This window comes from Sinohyriopsis cumingii, chromosome 5 (assembly GCF_028554795.1).
Source record: "Sinohyriopsis cumingii isolate HCF-2022 chromosome 5, ASM2855479v2, whole genome shotgun sequence".
Lineage (NCBI taxonomy): Eukaryota > Metazoa > Mollusca > Bivalvia > Unionida > Unionidae > Sinohyriopsis > Sinohyriopsis cumingii.
The window spans coordinates 101950383-101963662 of NC_142965.1; positions in this window are offsets into that span (position 1 = coordinate 101950383).

Genomic DNA, 13280 nt, shown 5'->3' on the forward strand with positions numbered 1-13280 from the left:
TCAGTTATTTTATAACACACCAACAAGCTTGCCCCTTGCACCCCCCCCCCTTTTTATTTTATTTGGGCACCTGTGGACATGAATCTGCAAGGCTCAAATTGTCATTTTTAATATAAGATCTCAACATTTTTAAGGCCTTAATTTTAAAGACATCCTTAAAACCCCCAAAAGGTTATCAACTGGATCACCAGCCTTCGTTTAGAGTAACAGCAAGTATATATATATATTTAGGTCTAAGGAAACACAATAAAAATGTTTGATTTAACAATGACATATTTGCCTCAGGTCTGTGATCCTGAAGTGAATATTAACTGTCCATTTATTTTCTTGGCTTTTCTTTACTAGGAAATTGATTATAGAGATTTCTGCAATGGTGAAGGCAATGTAAAAATTGGTTACTATAACATACTTTTTACGCCATGTTTGAAAAAATAAATCCAATGGAAAGGTTATAGTCTGAAAATCTTCATTAAATTAAGTTAATATAGGGGAAAAAACTTTAAGAGTTCATAAATATTTTTCAGTGCTGAATAAAGATATAACATAACACTTTCTGCTGTGATTTTAATAGTTTCTGAGAGCATGAAAAATTTCTAGAACTATAATGTATAAATGTTTTCAAAAGATTATATTAATATGAGGGAAAAGTCTGTTATGAAATAAACTGACAAGATCTTGTATGAATTCATGTTATCTTTAAATATGATATTTGTGTGAAAATATCTGGAAGAAAAAACAAGATGGTGCCACTCACACATACAATGTGGTTGCCACAGTAGCCATATTAAGAAACTTTTTATCGCTACTTCTGAATGGATAATTGTGTCAGCGTGTCAGCATGTGTACAAAATACTTATGTTGATGTCTAGCAGGTCCTGAATGAGAATTATGGTGCTGTACAGACATCCTATAAGGCCACCAATGTGGCCATCCTGAAAATCTTGGTATAACTACTTCTCCTGAATGAATCGTCATATCAGTGAAAGACTTCTTATGTCTAGTTGGACGTAAATGAAAATAGTGCCAATCTAACCTCCAATATGGCTGTTTTAATGGGCATCTGGAAAACCCCTTCCTTGCTACTTCTCCTAGATGGCTGGTCATTTTGACATTGTGCTTTCACTAGATGACCTATTTGATGTCTGGTTGGCCGTAAATGGAACTATGCATATGGTTTTGATGTCTAGTTGGTCCTAAATCTGGTTTTTGCTGCTCATAAACTTCTAATGGTATTATAGTTGGTTCCTTAATGAAACTGCTGTACAAAATTAAAAGGCCTTCTCACTTTCTGTCAAGTTGGATACAATTATCTTTACCAGCTAGGATTTCTTGATCCTCTTTTTTATACATCAACCCTTCGCATATGTAGTTAGCTAAAACAGTATTTTGAACAATTAATTGCCCTCTTGCAAATACAATCCCAATTGCATGCTTTTACCAGTGTGAGAGCTCCTTATATAAGTAGCTAAGTATTCAGTAACTGAATTTCCACATCCACATGCATCAACTCAGAATTAAAAGTTGCAAAACATATACAAATTTGAAAATCTTGAGACATGTGTCACTTTGCATGGTGGGTGTTATGATTTAAATGCAACAAGGAAATTGAATTAGGGTTAATTTCTTTAAGCTGTATTCAATCATGGGGCCCTGGATTATAGAATGGTCTAGGCATACACATCACTAATCAACTCTCTCTAGTCCAACCAATGTGTGTATATGAGAAAGCTTGCCAGTAGCGTTATGTGTGTTGATTTCTTCCAATAAATATGTTGGCTGCCATGTAAAGTCTATGATGTCCTGAAAAATTGTGTTAAGCTCCATACAAGCAAGCTAAACAATCAATGATATAATGGAACAGTAGACACCATTTTAGCTAAATATGCCAAGAATTGATTTAGAGACTTGGTTAGTGATGATGACTTAAAATTGGCAAGGGATTAAAAAGATAAAAGAAATGACCTTTCATGGCACTGTAATATAACAAATGAGGAAAAACAAAAGTTTATTGCATTTGAACCTTTTGTTTTTTCACAGTTTCAATTTAAGTCATAAGGCCCCTTATTTTGCCTTACCAAACATATAGCAAGTTATTACCTCAAGCCCTAGCACTAATAATGCCTCACAAGTAAGCAGTCTTTTATGAAGTCTCAGGTCTGAGTATATGTCTAGCAATACTTATGTCCAGTTTGTTTATAAAATTCTTTCTCACATGGTACAGTTTTCAGAGAGACACGATAAATTCAACAAGTGTGGTAATGAAGGGACAGGCATTCTTTATTTATGCACACATCCCAAAGGGACATTGCTATGTTTGAATCAACACTGAACTGAAGAATGGAGCATCAGCTGCATCAATTAAAATATTGTGGCCCACACAAAATACTGCAAGGACTATAATCAATTTATGAGTGCAATGGGCATGAATTACTGTAGCAGACTGGAGGAAGTAATCCGAATTTATTAATATCTTGAAGCTAAATATAGTAAAGTTTTCATCTATAATCTGTGGAATCATTTTTGCACACAGTTTGCAGGATTTGTCTTTGGGTCATCGTTTTTCTTTTTCTTCATCTTTCTAGCTTATGGTATCTTGATAAGTCTTATGGTGCCGTGCAACTGCACTTGATGATTACCACAGCCAGTGACATTGTATCAAATCTTCTGGGAACAGATGATTCAATGCAAATTCCACATAACCTATCACCATCCTCATGTTTGCCATCTGACTTACTAAGTTATTTTGCCTAAATAATAATAAAAACAATCTGGTCTGATGTATTGATAGCGTTCTGAATGACCATAATATATTCTCTGTATCTATCCTAGAAAATCCTGAGTGGATTGCTGTTTGGTTTTAATAAACCAAAGTAATCCAATGAAAGGCATTTTACAGACACAAGTGTCTGTTTCCTGTATGCAGTGATTAAATGATAGTATTATGTCTTTATTTTTTTAAAACTGATGATACATATGATCACCTTCAATGTGCAATATTAGTTATGTTAATTAACGAGTGGGCAATATTTGAATTTCAAAGATAAAAGTGTATGCCATGATCACTTTAGTAGGATGATTTGTCAAGTGAGGTTATCTTTTCTGTTTGAATAAATATTGTTAACTAAACTATTTTCGCAAGTTATGACATAAGAATGATTCAAAGAAAGAAAATTCATTAAATTGAACATATAAAATGTAATACTGCAACAGAGTCTAGATGAACTATTTCTTCAGAGACACAATCCAGACTCTGTGGCAGCAAAATTATCAAATAGGACACAACTAAGAAACAATCACATTTTCAGTCACAATGGTTTGACAATTATCAATGGCTTGAATTCATTGACTGTGAAGGCAAAGTGATTTGCAGTTACTGCAAAAAAAGTTCCCAAACTGTCACAGATTTTAAATTCTACCAGTGGACTTGTAAGTGTAACTGACAAATTCAGGATTTAATCAAGCAAGTCTCATGATAGTATTATACCTAATAAAGCAAAATGTAGCACAGTATATTCATGACACTTAGGCCAGCATGTACAAAATATTCCTCAAGTTACAGTTGCTAGCACTCCACTAAGAAATGTCATTTTATAATAAATAAAAATGTAATGGAAAAAAAAATCGATAAAGTGATTGCACTCTTTAACATAGCCTACTACCTAACTCAATAATGAAAATGATTTGGTTCATTATATCTTTGTGTTTTATGGAATAAATGCATACATCTGATTGAATTTTAGGCAAGAGACTGAACTTTTGGGTTAAGTTAAAATGTATGTGGAACAAATGCATTTTCTAAAACTACTTGTATCAGTGTGCATTGTGACTTTTCTTTAAGATAACTCTAAATGGTACTGGGTATATATCATTTTCTTCAACTGCACACTGTTGTCTTCCATTTGATTTGATGACTTACAGCTATACTGTCTACACAGTAGGCCTCAACGTCAGGAAAAATTCTGTATACTTCAGTTACAGCTGAAATAAGTTTTGCATTAGTACCTGAATCAGACAAAAAAGGTTGTGTTCTGGTGTGTGAATAGAAATGGCTAAAAGTAATATAGACAAAAGCCATAAGAGTACACAAGTTACATATGAAAACCACCAATTCACTTGCATGTGTGGCATACAAGTTCAAAGATTTGCTTCAAGTTTATTTGTGTACACAGATTGTTCAACTCATAAGATATTTTAAGAGCTATTTCTCTATTGTATGCATAATTCATTTACAAATGTGATTAGTGGGCCACACCGAAGGCCATACTATTAGTTCACTTGGCAATATGGTAACGTCAGCTGAAAAGCATAATCATCCATTAAACGAGCATTATGATGTGAACATTAGGTATTTAGGACATATAGATTTTTCTTTTCCAAATGGAGTCCAAGTAATTATTGCCCAATCCAGGTATAATTTTGTACACAAGTAAAGAACAAAATAAGATAAATCTTCATTTATTTGCAATTGACAATACACTTCTTAATGAATATACACTTTTGCATTTATTTTGTATCACTTGAATAAACAATATTTCTTTCAGTTCATTTTAAACTTTTATTTTATATCACTTGAGTAAACAATATCTCTTTCGTTTCATTTAACACTTAGAAACAGGTTCTTCCAGTTACAATAATCAACTCTGGAAACAATAAACAAACTGGAACTTTTGACCTAATTATATTACATTTACTAGGGTTAAAACAATAAATTCCTTAACATAATAAATTAACAGTTCCAGTTAATCAAACACAAAATCACCTTTTATACAGGGTGTGAACTGTTAATATTTACAGGATAAAGCTTATAGTTTCCAAATTGATTGAAGCTTACATGTTGCAGTTGCTGGCACATATCTATTTCCAGCATGGTTTGCATACATTCCACCTTTAATAATTTTGTTACTTCCCTACCCCACCCCATTCAGTAACAAGTATCAAAAATCAGGCTCATTCTAAGGCAAAGTCTGTAACTTGTGTACCACAGTCATCAGAGAGACAAAGATGCAAAACTTTATGATGCCTGTCAAAGGAAGAAAACAGTTTGTTGTTTACCCAAGTTTTGAACCAGTTAACTTGAATTCTCAGACCATCAATTGCTACAGCCCCACTAATTACAATTGTTAGGGAATAATGAGAACTCACCTTCAGTTATCTGTGTATATATATAATTTTAATAACCAAGAATACCGGATGTCTGGGAACATTATAGCATTCAATGGTAACGTCAGAACTGAGATGAGAGAATTAAACAAGCATAGTACATGACATAATATATCCATAAACTATTGACTGGGAAAAATACTACAGAACACCATTTCTGCTGGCAGTAAGATGTTGAACCTATATGTCATAAATATCAGGTTGGACATCTAGGACCAGTAATATTCATAATGGGCAGTACCCACCCCCCACCCCCCACCCCCAAGTGAGAAGGGCCTGATTTGTAATCTAAGCCACCCAACCTATCACAGCCTTTATAGTACTTGAAACAAATATTGAGTAATAGTAAAACAAACTCTGAAAGTTATTAAAACCAATTTGTTATATTTCCATAACTCTGCATAGTTAACTGTGCAAGCAGACTTAAACATATCAGTATATGACAGTTAAATTGAGCTATAGCATCGATTAACAGAAGCTACGAATTCATCAACAAGCAGTGAACAATCATCTTCACAATAAATGTCAAACATTAGCATCCATAAGCTGTCAAGACAAGTTGTTACACTGGATATATAATCATCCATTTATTTCAAACAAGCTGTGAAAAACGAACCTCACGTCCGCTATATGTACGCTGGCCATTGCAAAGGATGCCTTAATAGATTAATGTTTATCGTCGTGTCTTGACAACCATTTTGCGCGCGCACACCGGAAAGTCATGCTATATATTTGTTACTTGTGAACGTATTCGTGGGCAGTACGCTATATATTGTTCCTATGGCCGTATTCACGGGCAGAATGCTATATGTTTGTTCTTCGTGAACGTATTTTTGGGCAGTTACTTTGTCATCTTCAACCTAAAGGTCAAAACTGCCCATGAAATATATATATCTGCCCACGAACCGAAAACATGAATAGGACTATAACATAAGTGTATATACTTATTTTCAACATATACATAATTACTATGTAAGAAATACAACCTATGTATATGTATTTTGATTTGAAATGTAAACTATATCATGTCCTTCCCGTAAACCCACTTTCGGGATGACTGCCCACAACGCACCTAAAACGTGTATATATATATATATATATATATATATATATATATTCGACTCGTCGGGCTATTTTACTTTTCAGCTTCACATTAAAAGAATTACCTAATTAGAGGTAAATGCAATTCTTACACAGTCGTACTTAATCTTTTTACATTAGTTTTAATACGAACGGAACACCTTTCATAGCGATATACGTCTACAACCACGCATGTCTACAATATTCAAGTAGGAATAATGTTGTATGGGGCGGTTTCAAGGGAGATGCAACCAGAAAGCTAGACAGGAAGCAATCGATGTCAGAAACTATAAATTGTGCGAAAATAAATCGCAGCCTTACTAAGATATCAAATGTCTGTGATACCTAACCATGTCCCAACAAAATCCAGATATAGTCAAAGAAAAGTATCTGATGTGATGCCATTTTGGCTGCAGGGGAGTAGACATCCCGGAAAGGATCCGTATCATGCTGGACTTGAATAGCATATATAGAACTGAGTTACACATCCTTTATGCATGGAAACAGATGCTAATATTCGCCCCCTCCATGTGCAACGTTTTAAAATTATTAAGCACTACTTGATAGAATGAATGGAGTTGAGAAGCAGCTTAAAGGAACGAAATGCTAACGAAACGTAAGTGCACTTGAAGAAACAATAGGAAGTTAATCTTTGCTGTTGAGAGAGAGAGAGAGAGAGAGAGAGAGAGAGAGAGTGAGAGAGAGATTGTTTGAACACAGGTATGCATGATTCATCCACTTGGATAAATGTCGATAATTGATAGCTGGTATTTTTTTTGTCCGCATGTCGCATTTTCCTTAATAAATGCCTTTCATGTTGCCTTTTATATGAAGAAAACTCCAGATGTGATTTGTTGTTCAGAATGTTTTTTTGTCATTCGTTAAAAGGTTCGTACAAGTTAATACAATTATCAAATGGGAATGTTTTAAAATGTATTTCTTCGTCGTTTTTTATTTGTTTGTATGTTACTTATCATCACATAATTCGTACTTGTTTCTGGACACCTTCCCTTGATGGCCATGTTGCTACATTCGACCGAAGACAATAATAACGGCTCCGTGACTTCTCTAAATTCAGCGCATAACCTCGTACTTGTTAGGTGTAGCCTCACATGCTATTCATGGACGGACACCGAATTTCAAAAATGTATACCAGGTTCATGCAATGATGCTAGACCAAAGCAAACAAGGTGGAAAATACGGCCGAACAGCAACAGACATAAAATGCAATTCTCACGCATGTTTCACTAAATATTTTAAGACCACTGAAGGGCTTTCGAAGAGACGTTTGAAACGGACGATATGGTTGTCTTTGGCACTGATGCAGACTATTTTCATCGGAATTAAAACGGCTGTTATGACTAGGAAACATAATGGAGAACATGCCATAAAACAATACATCTTTTATAACAAAGTTCTCTTTTCATGTCCCCCCCCCCCCAGGAATGTTTTAAATTTCCATTTTAATGTCCCCATTGTTGGTATTTAAAGTATGTACTGAGTATTACGACATAATTTTAGTAGGGACAACAGCAACAACAACAACAATCATGGAAGGTGATGAAAGCAATTATAAATGACATTGGTGGAATAAGACATAACAGGTATATTTTATACAAATCGTAAATGTCTTTAACTATGTGAATCAAAATGGAGATAACATAATGGTTTTAGGCTGAATAATTTTGTTTTTGTTTCCCACGTATACGGCGTCTTATTCACTAAAATTATCTACGAAATGCATTACAAAGGAAGATTGACATCTGAAGCATTTTAATAGTTTCGGTTGATTACGAAAATATATTACTCGAATGATAGCAGGCAAGGCTGAAACGCCAATCGTAAGAATGGTCTTTATGCCTTTCATTGTTTAATGACACATTTAATACAGTTCACAAAAGGTGAGAAATTGTTACTCGAATCTTTTCCTTTATTGATATGTAAATAGTCATACAGCAAGGCCTGAAAGAAAGATAAGACGACCTTTCTTTAGTTTGTTGATCTCGTCTTTGATCTCTACGAATTCAGGAAAGAGCTCCAGGACAGAAGAAACATCACGGGTGCTCTCGTCACTTTAAACGACATCTAAGTACATCGGAAGAAGGAAAATGATAACAATGGAAAAATGAATGGCAGGAGCTTGAATTAATATTTAGGAATGGTATACATATTGTATTAATACACTCAGTGAATTCAGTATATAACAACCAATGCGACAGAGCAGTTTGAGGAGAAAAATTGATACTAATATTGTAATCTTCCTGTGTAAGTGTTTACTATATCATTATGTCAATCTCCTTTAGCTATCACCGCCTTAAATCCTAACGTGGACCTATTTGGGTGATTAAGCTTATGTCCCGCCCATATTGTTACATAACACTTCGTCATCTACAACTTATAATTTGTTGGATTTCTTAAGTTAAATCGTTTTCACGTTTGCAAAAGTTCTTTAGGATTTGATATATTTCAGAGGATTAGGAGAAAATATAGCATGCTAATGATAGTGGGCGGCGCTAAAAGCTAGAAGAGGGATTACTTCTTAATTTGCATATACTTGTCACAAACGATGTGCCAGTCATGTTGGCTCTATGACATGTTACATTCGTGACAGTAACTACTATTAAAAAATACGTTTACACTTGTGCTATGGACGGAGCGTCCATACTTATTTATTTCGTATGAAAACGTTATTGCAAACACAGACATACATATAACACAGTCAAACACAAAAATTAAGAACCATCAATCACAGTAATCTATGCACTAGTGTGAAAACATTTTAATCAACTGCGTTTACAATAAATCGGATGTAATTGAAAAAATGCAACGATTTCTACAGCAATAAGTTACTGGAAAATTTGCGACTATTTAAACAAAGTAGCTTGCATAAAAAAGCAGATCAATACGGATAAAAAGATGGATAAAAAGAAGAGTTAAATTTCAAAGAGTTTCAAACACGAGGACACTTCCTTTCAATTGTACATGAACAACAATTAATCTTTTACCAGTTATTGATTGCTTGTCAAAACAGTAAGCACATAGTCTTGGAACGGGGAAAGAGGAAACAATGATATAGTTTTATATCAGTTACACGTCCTGCATTTGACTGATTATCTTTCTACAGTGGGTTTGTTTTTTTATAAATATGTTCTGTCTAAGTTACAGGTTGTTGTTGTTGAAGTATTTAACGCCATTTTTCAGCACAAGATAGGCTATACATGGCGGCCAGTATAAATGGTGGATGAAGAACCTGGAAAACCCAGGATAGAACCACCGACCCACGAGAAGCTACTTACAAGCTTTCTCACATATCCACATTGGCCGAGCCTGACACTCGAACCCACGCAGACAGAGGTAAGATGGCAGTTATCCGTAACGGTGAGAGCTTTAGACCACTCGGCCATTCGGGTCCCTTAAGTTACAGGATAAAATGCATGGGATTGTGTCACTCACAGAGAATGGTATTCTCAATGTTTTCATGTGGTTTTGTACAAAAAAAGGGTTTGGCTAAATTTTTATTTCATGTAATTCGTCAAGAATAATTTTGAGTAGAGGGTATTGTTTTAGCTTAACATAGGAATATGAAGGGTGGGAGTCTTTGGGAGGGGTTTTGTTTGTTTTTTTTATTGGGGGGATGCATCAACATGTGACCATTTAGGAGTCCAATTTATTTATCCATAAGTCGAGTGCAGCTGTGAAAAACATAGACACAGACCACGTAAGGTGCCAGCAAAACATGGTTTATTATATTTGTTCTACTGATTTCTTCTAACAAACTGCATAGACCATGATCTGCCGGCATTTTGCAATTTGCTGTTGTTCTAGACTTGTAATCGAGTGTATATAATAATTCGTTTCATGGATCTTTTTGCTATTTTGGAACAATTCTTCCTCCTATTGTTTACAGTGACATTCAATTTGTGGACACGTCTGCAGAAAATATGTCATACTCGTCATTACATTCTTACACTGTCAAACTTCCAGCAACTATCTGTGATGTTAACAGGCTGCAACGATGTCTTTCGGACTTATTTTAAAGTCGAATGTTTACAAATATCCAGTAAAGATTTTCTTTTCTTGCGTGTTCTATACCGAACTTTCTTTCTTTTTATCTAAATATCTAAATAAATACGTTATTTAATTTCATAATATCCCCAATGTAACATATTCAACTCCTGGACTATTCTTATTCAAACTTTCAAAACAATCTATTCAATGAAAAAATGTATACTTTTAGAAATAATAAAGCGTATTTTGGTATTAGGTTATTGTTAATCTCTCAATATTCAACCTCTTTAATACAGTTACTTTCATTACGATATTAATATATCGTTTTAAATTAATTGTATCCTGCCCCATTAGAGCTAAGGGGAAACGACGATAAGTGAGCCACTTAGCAGAGAAACTGTGTATGCACCATCAGTTTCGTTTACTGTTTCATGTTAGTGGTACATTCGCACGTGTTCTGAAACAATTGGAGTAATGTGCCATGCCCAGAGAGTTTCTCTGCAGCTGATCCGTACTGGTCTTGGCAGGATTCGAACTCGGGTATTTCTGGTCGTACGTCCGGCACGCTGCGCACGAGCCAACGTGAAATCTGTTCATATTTCATACTTTTTATCAATCCCATCTACATAATTTAGTTGTTTCACACCCAAACTTCTGAATAAAGCGCTTCTAGTAACCCAGTTGACAATCGGGGTAATAATAATAATAATAATGAGGACTTTGTATAGCGCCTAATCTTTAGAAGCTGTAAGCGCTTTACAAAATTAGACAACACCTATAACATAAAAAAACATATAATGATATGATTACAAAAACAAACACCATGGAATTAGAAAACATTAAAAAAAAAACATGCAGTCGAAATAAGTGAGTTTTGAGAGCCCTCTTGAATGTGATCACTGTGCCTTTGTGTCTAAGTTCAATGGGCAATTCATTCCACGTTGCTGGGCCCTGGTATTCAAAAGAACGCTGTCCATATGACTTTGTTTTCATAGTGGGAATAATGAGTATACGATTGTCAGAAGAGGAGCGTAATTATCTTGCTGGTGTGTACACATGGGTGAGGTCGGATAGGTATGTTGGACTAGAGTCCGACAATGAAACGTATCACAGAGAACAAATTTTGTGTTTGATTCTGCATCGAATGGATAGCCAGTTTAGGATACAGAGCAGCGAGGAGGTGTGCTCTGATCATGGTACTCTAAGCATAATCCGAGCGGCTTTCTTTTGAACTTTTTGAAGTTTCTGGAGCAGATATTGAGATGAACCAGACAGAATTGAGTTACAATAGTCCAGTCTTGAAAGTACTAATGAACACACAAGCGTTTTAGTGGCATCAACTGAAAGATATTTGCGAATTGAGCTGATGCGTATCAGCTCAAGATATGCAGCCTTGCATATGTTCATGACATGTTGGTGCAATGTGAGAGTACTGTCCAGAGTAACACCTAGGTTTCCTACTGATTGTGTGAATTTAATGTTGGTGTTGCTGATATTTATTGTTTGAGGTAAAGGATGTGAATGAGAAATTCTTTGTGCTGTGATCAGAATGGCCTCAGTTTTATCATCATTCATCTGCAGCTTGTTACATGTCATCCATGATTTCACATCAGAAATGCACCTCTCTACACCTTGGATGGTAGCATCAACTTCAGTTGGGTGGCTAGATTTGTATATTTGGGTGTCATCAGCGTACAATTGGTGAGACAGTGGATGATGATCTATGACACTTGAGAGCGACTGAGTGTATAGAATGAAGAGAACATGTCCAAGAACAGACCCCTGTGGAACACCACAACATATATCAACTGGGCTGGAGTGTATTCCATTTGTAGAAACAATTTGTGTCCTGTTGACCAAGTACGACTTGAACCACAGTAAGGTTGTATCATGAATGCCAAATACATGCTGGAAACGGTGAAGTAATATATCATGGTCTATTGTGTCAAATGCTGCAGATAGATCAAAGAGGGTGAGGACTGTAATATTTCCCTCTATCCAACGCAGAGAGAATGTCATTAACTACTTTTAGAAGAGTAGTTTCAGTACTGTGGCAAGGGCGATATGCAGATTGTACATTACTAAAAAGACTTTGAATTTAGATGAGATACAAGCTGGGATAGAACAACCTTTTCTAAGATTTTTGATAGGAATGGGAGATTAGAAACTGGGCGGTAGTTCTTTAAATCATTATGGTCTAGTGTTGGCTTCTTCAGGAGAGGCTTTACAATGGCATGTTTGAAAAATGATGGGAATTCCCTGGATGAGAGAGAGGTATTAATAACATCAGTTAATGAAGGCAATACTGGATTTAAGCACTCAAGCAGCAGTGATGTTGGAATTGGATCAAGTTCACATGACTGGTGCACTCTTCATCAGGATTGTACGTACGAAATCCATAGAGACAGGTTCAAATGCTGCTAATGGTTGCCGCTCAAATTCTGTATCCCAACTGTATGGTGACGACGAGCCAATTGAAATTGTAGTGTCAAGCTTATCTCTAATGGTTTGTACTTTGTCACGGAAGTAACTTGCAAACATGTCTGGAAGTTAGACTGGAGAGAAGGTAGTTGGAAGTGGTGTAGATTTGTTCCTTGACATTAGCTTGTTAGTAATCTCGAAGAGCTCTTTGCAGCTGGAACTTTACATGATCTTAGTAGAGTAGTGGGCTGATTTCACTGCATGGACTATATCTGTGACATTCTTCTTAGTGGCTTCATAGATTTGCTTATGAATAGTGAGTCTGGTGGAAAGCCAAAGCCTCTCAGCTTTACGGCGCTTTCTTTTAGCAGTGGGAAGCTGGTCCCTAACACTGCTATACCATGGAGAACACTTTTGAATTGATACTCTGCACTTGGTAGCTGGTGCATATTTGTCAAGCAATGAACACAGGCAGTTATCAAGTTGTTCTGCGGTAGGAGATAAGCAAGTTATTAGGTTAGTTTGGATGTCGTGCATTAGTTTGGTTCTATTTATCATACGGAGGTTTCTCTTAGTAGCAGATAAAGGTGGAGGGTTAGGAACTGATACGT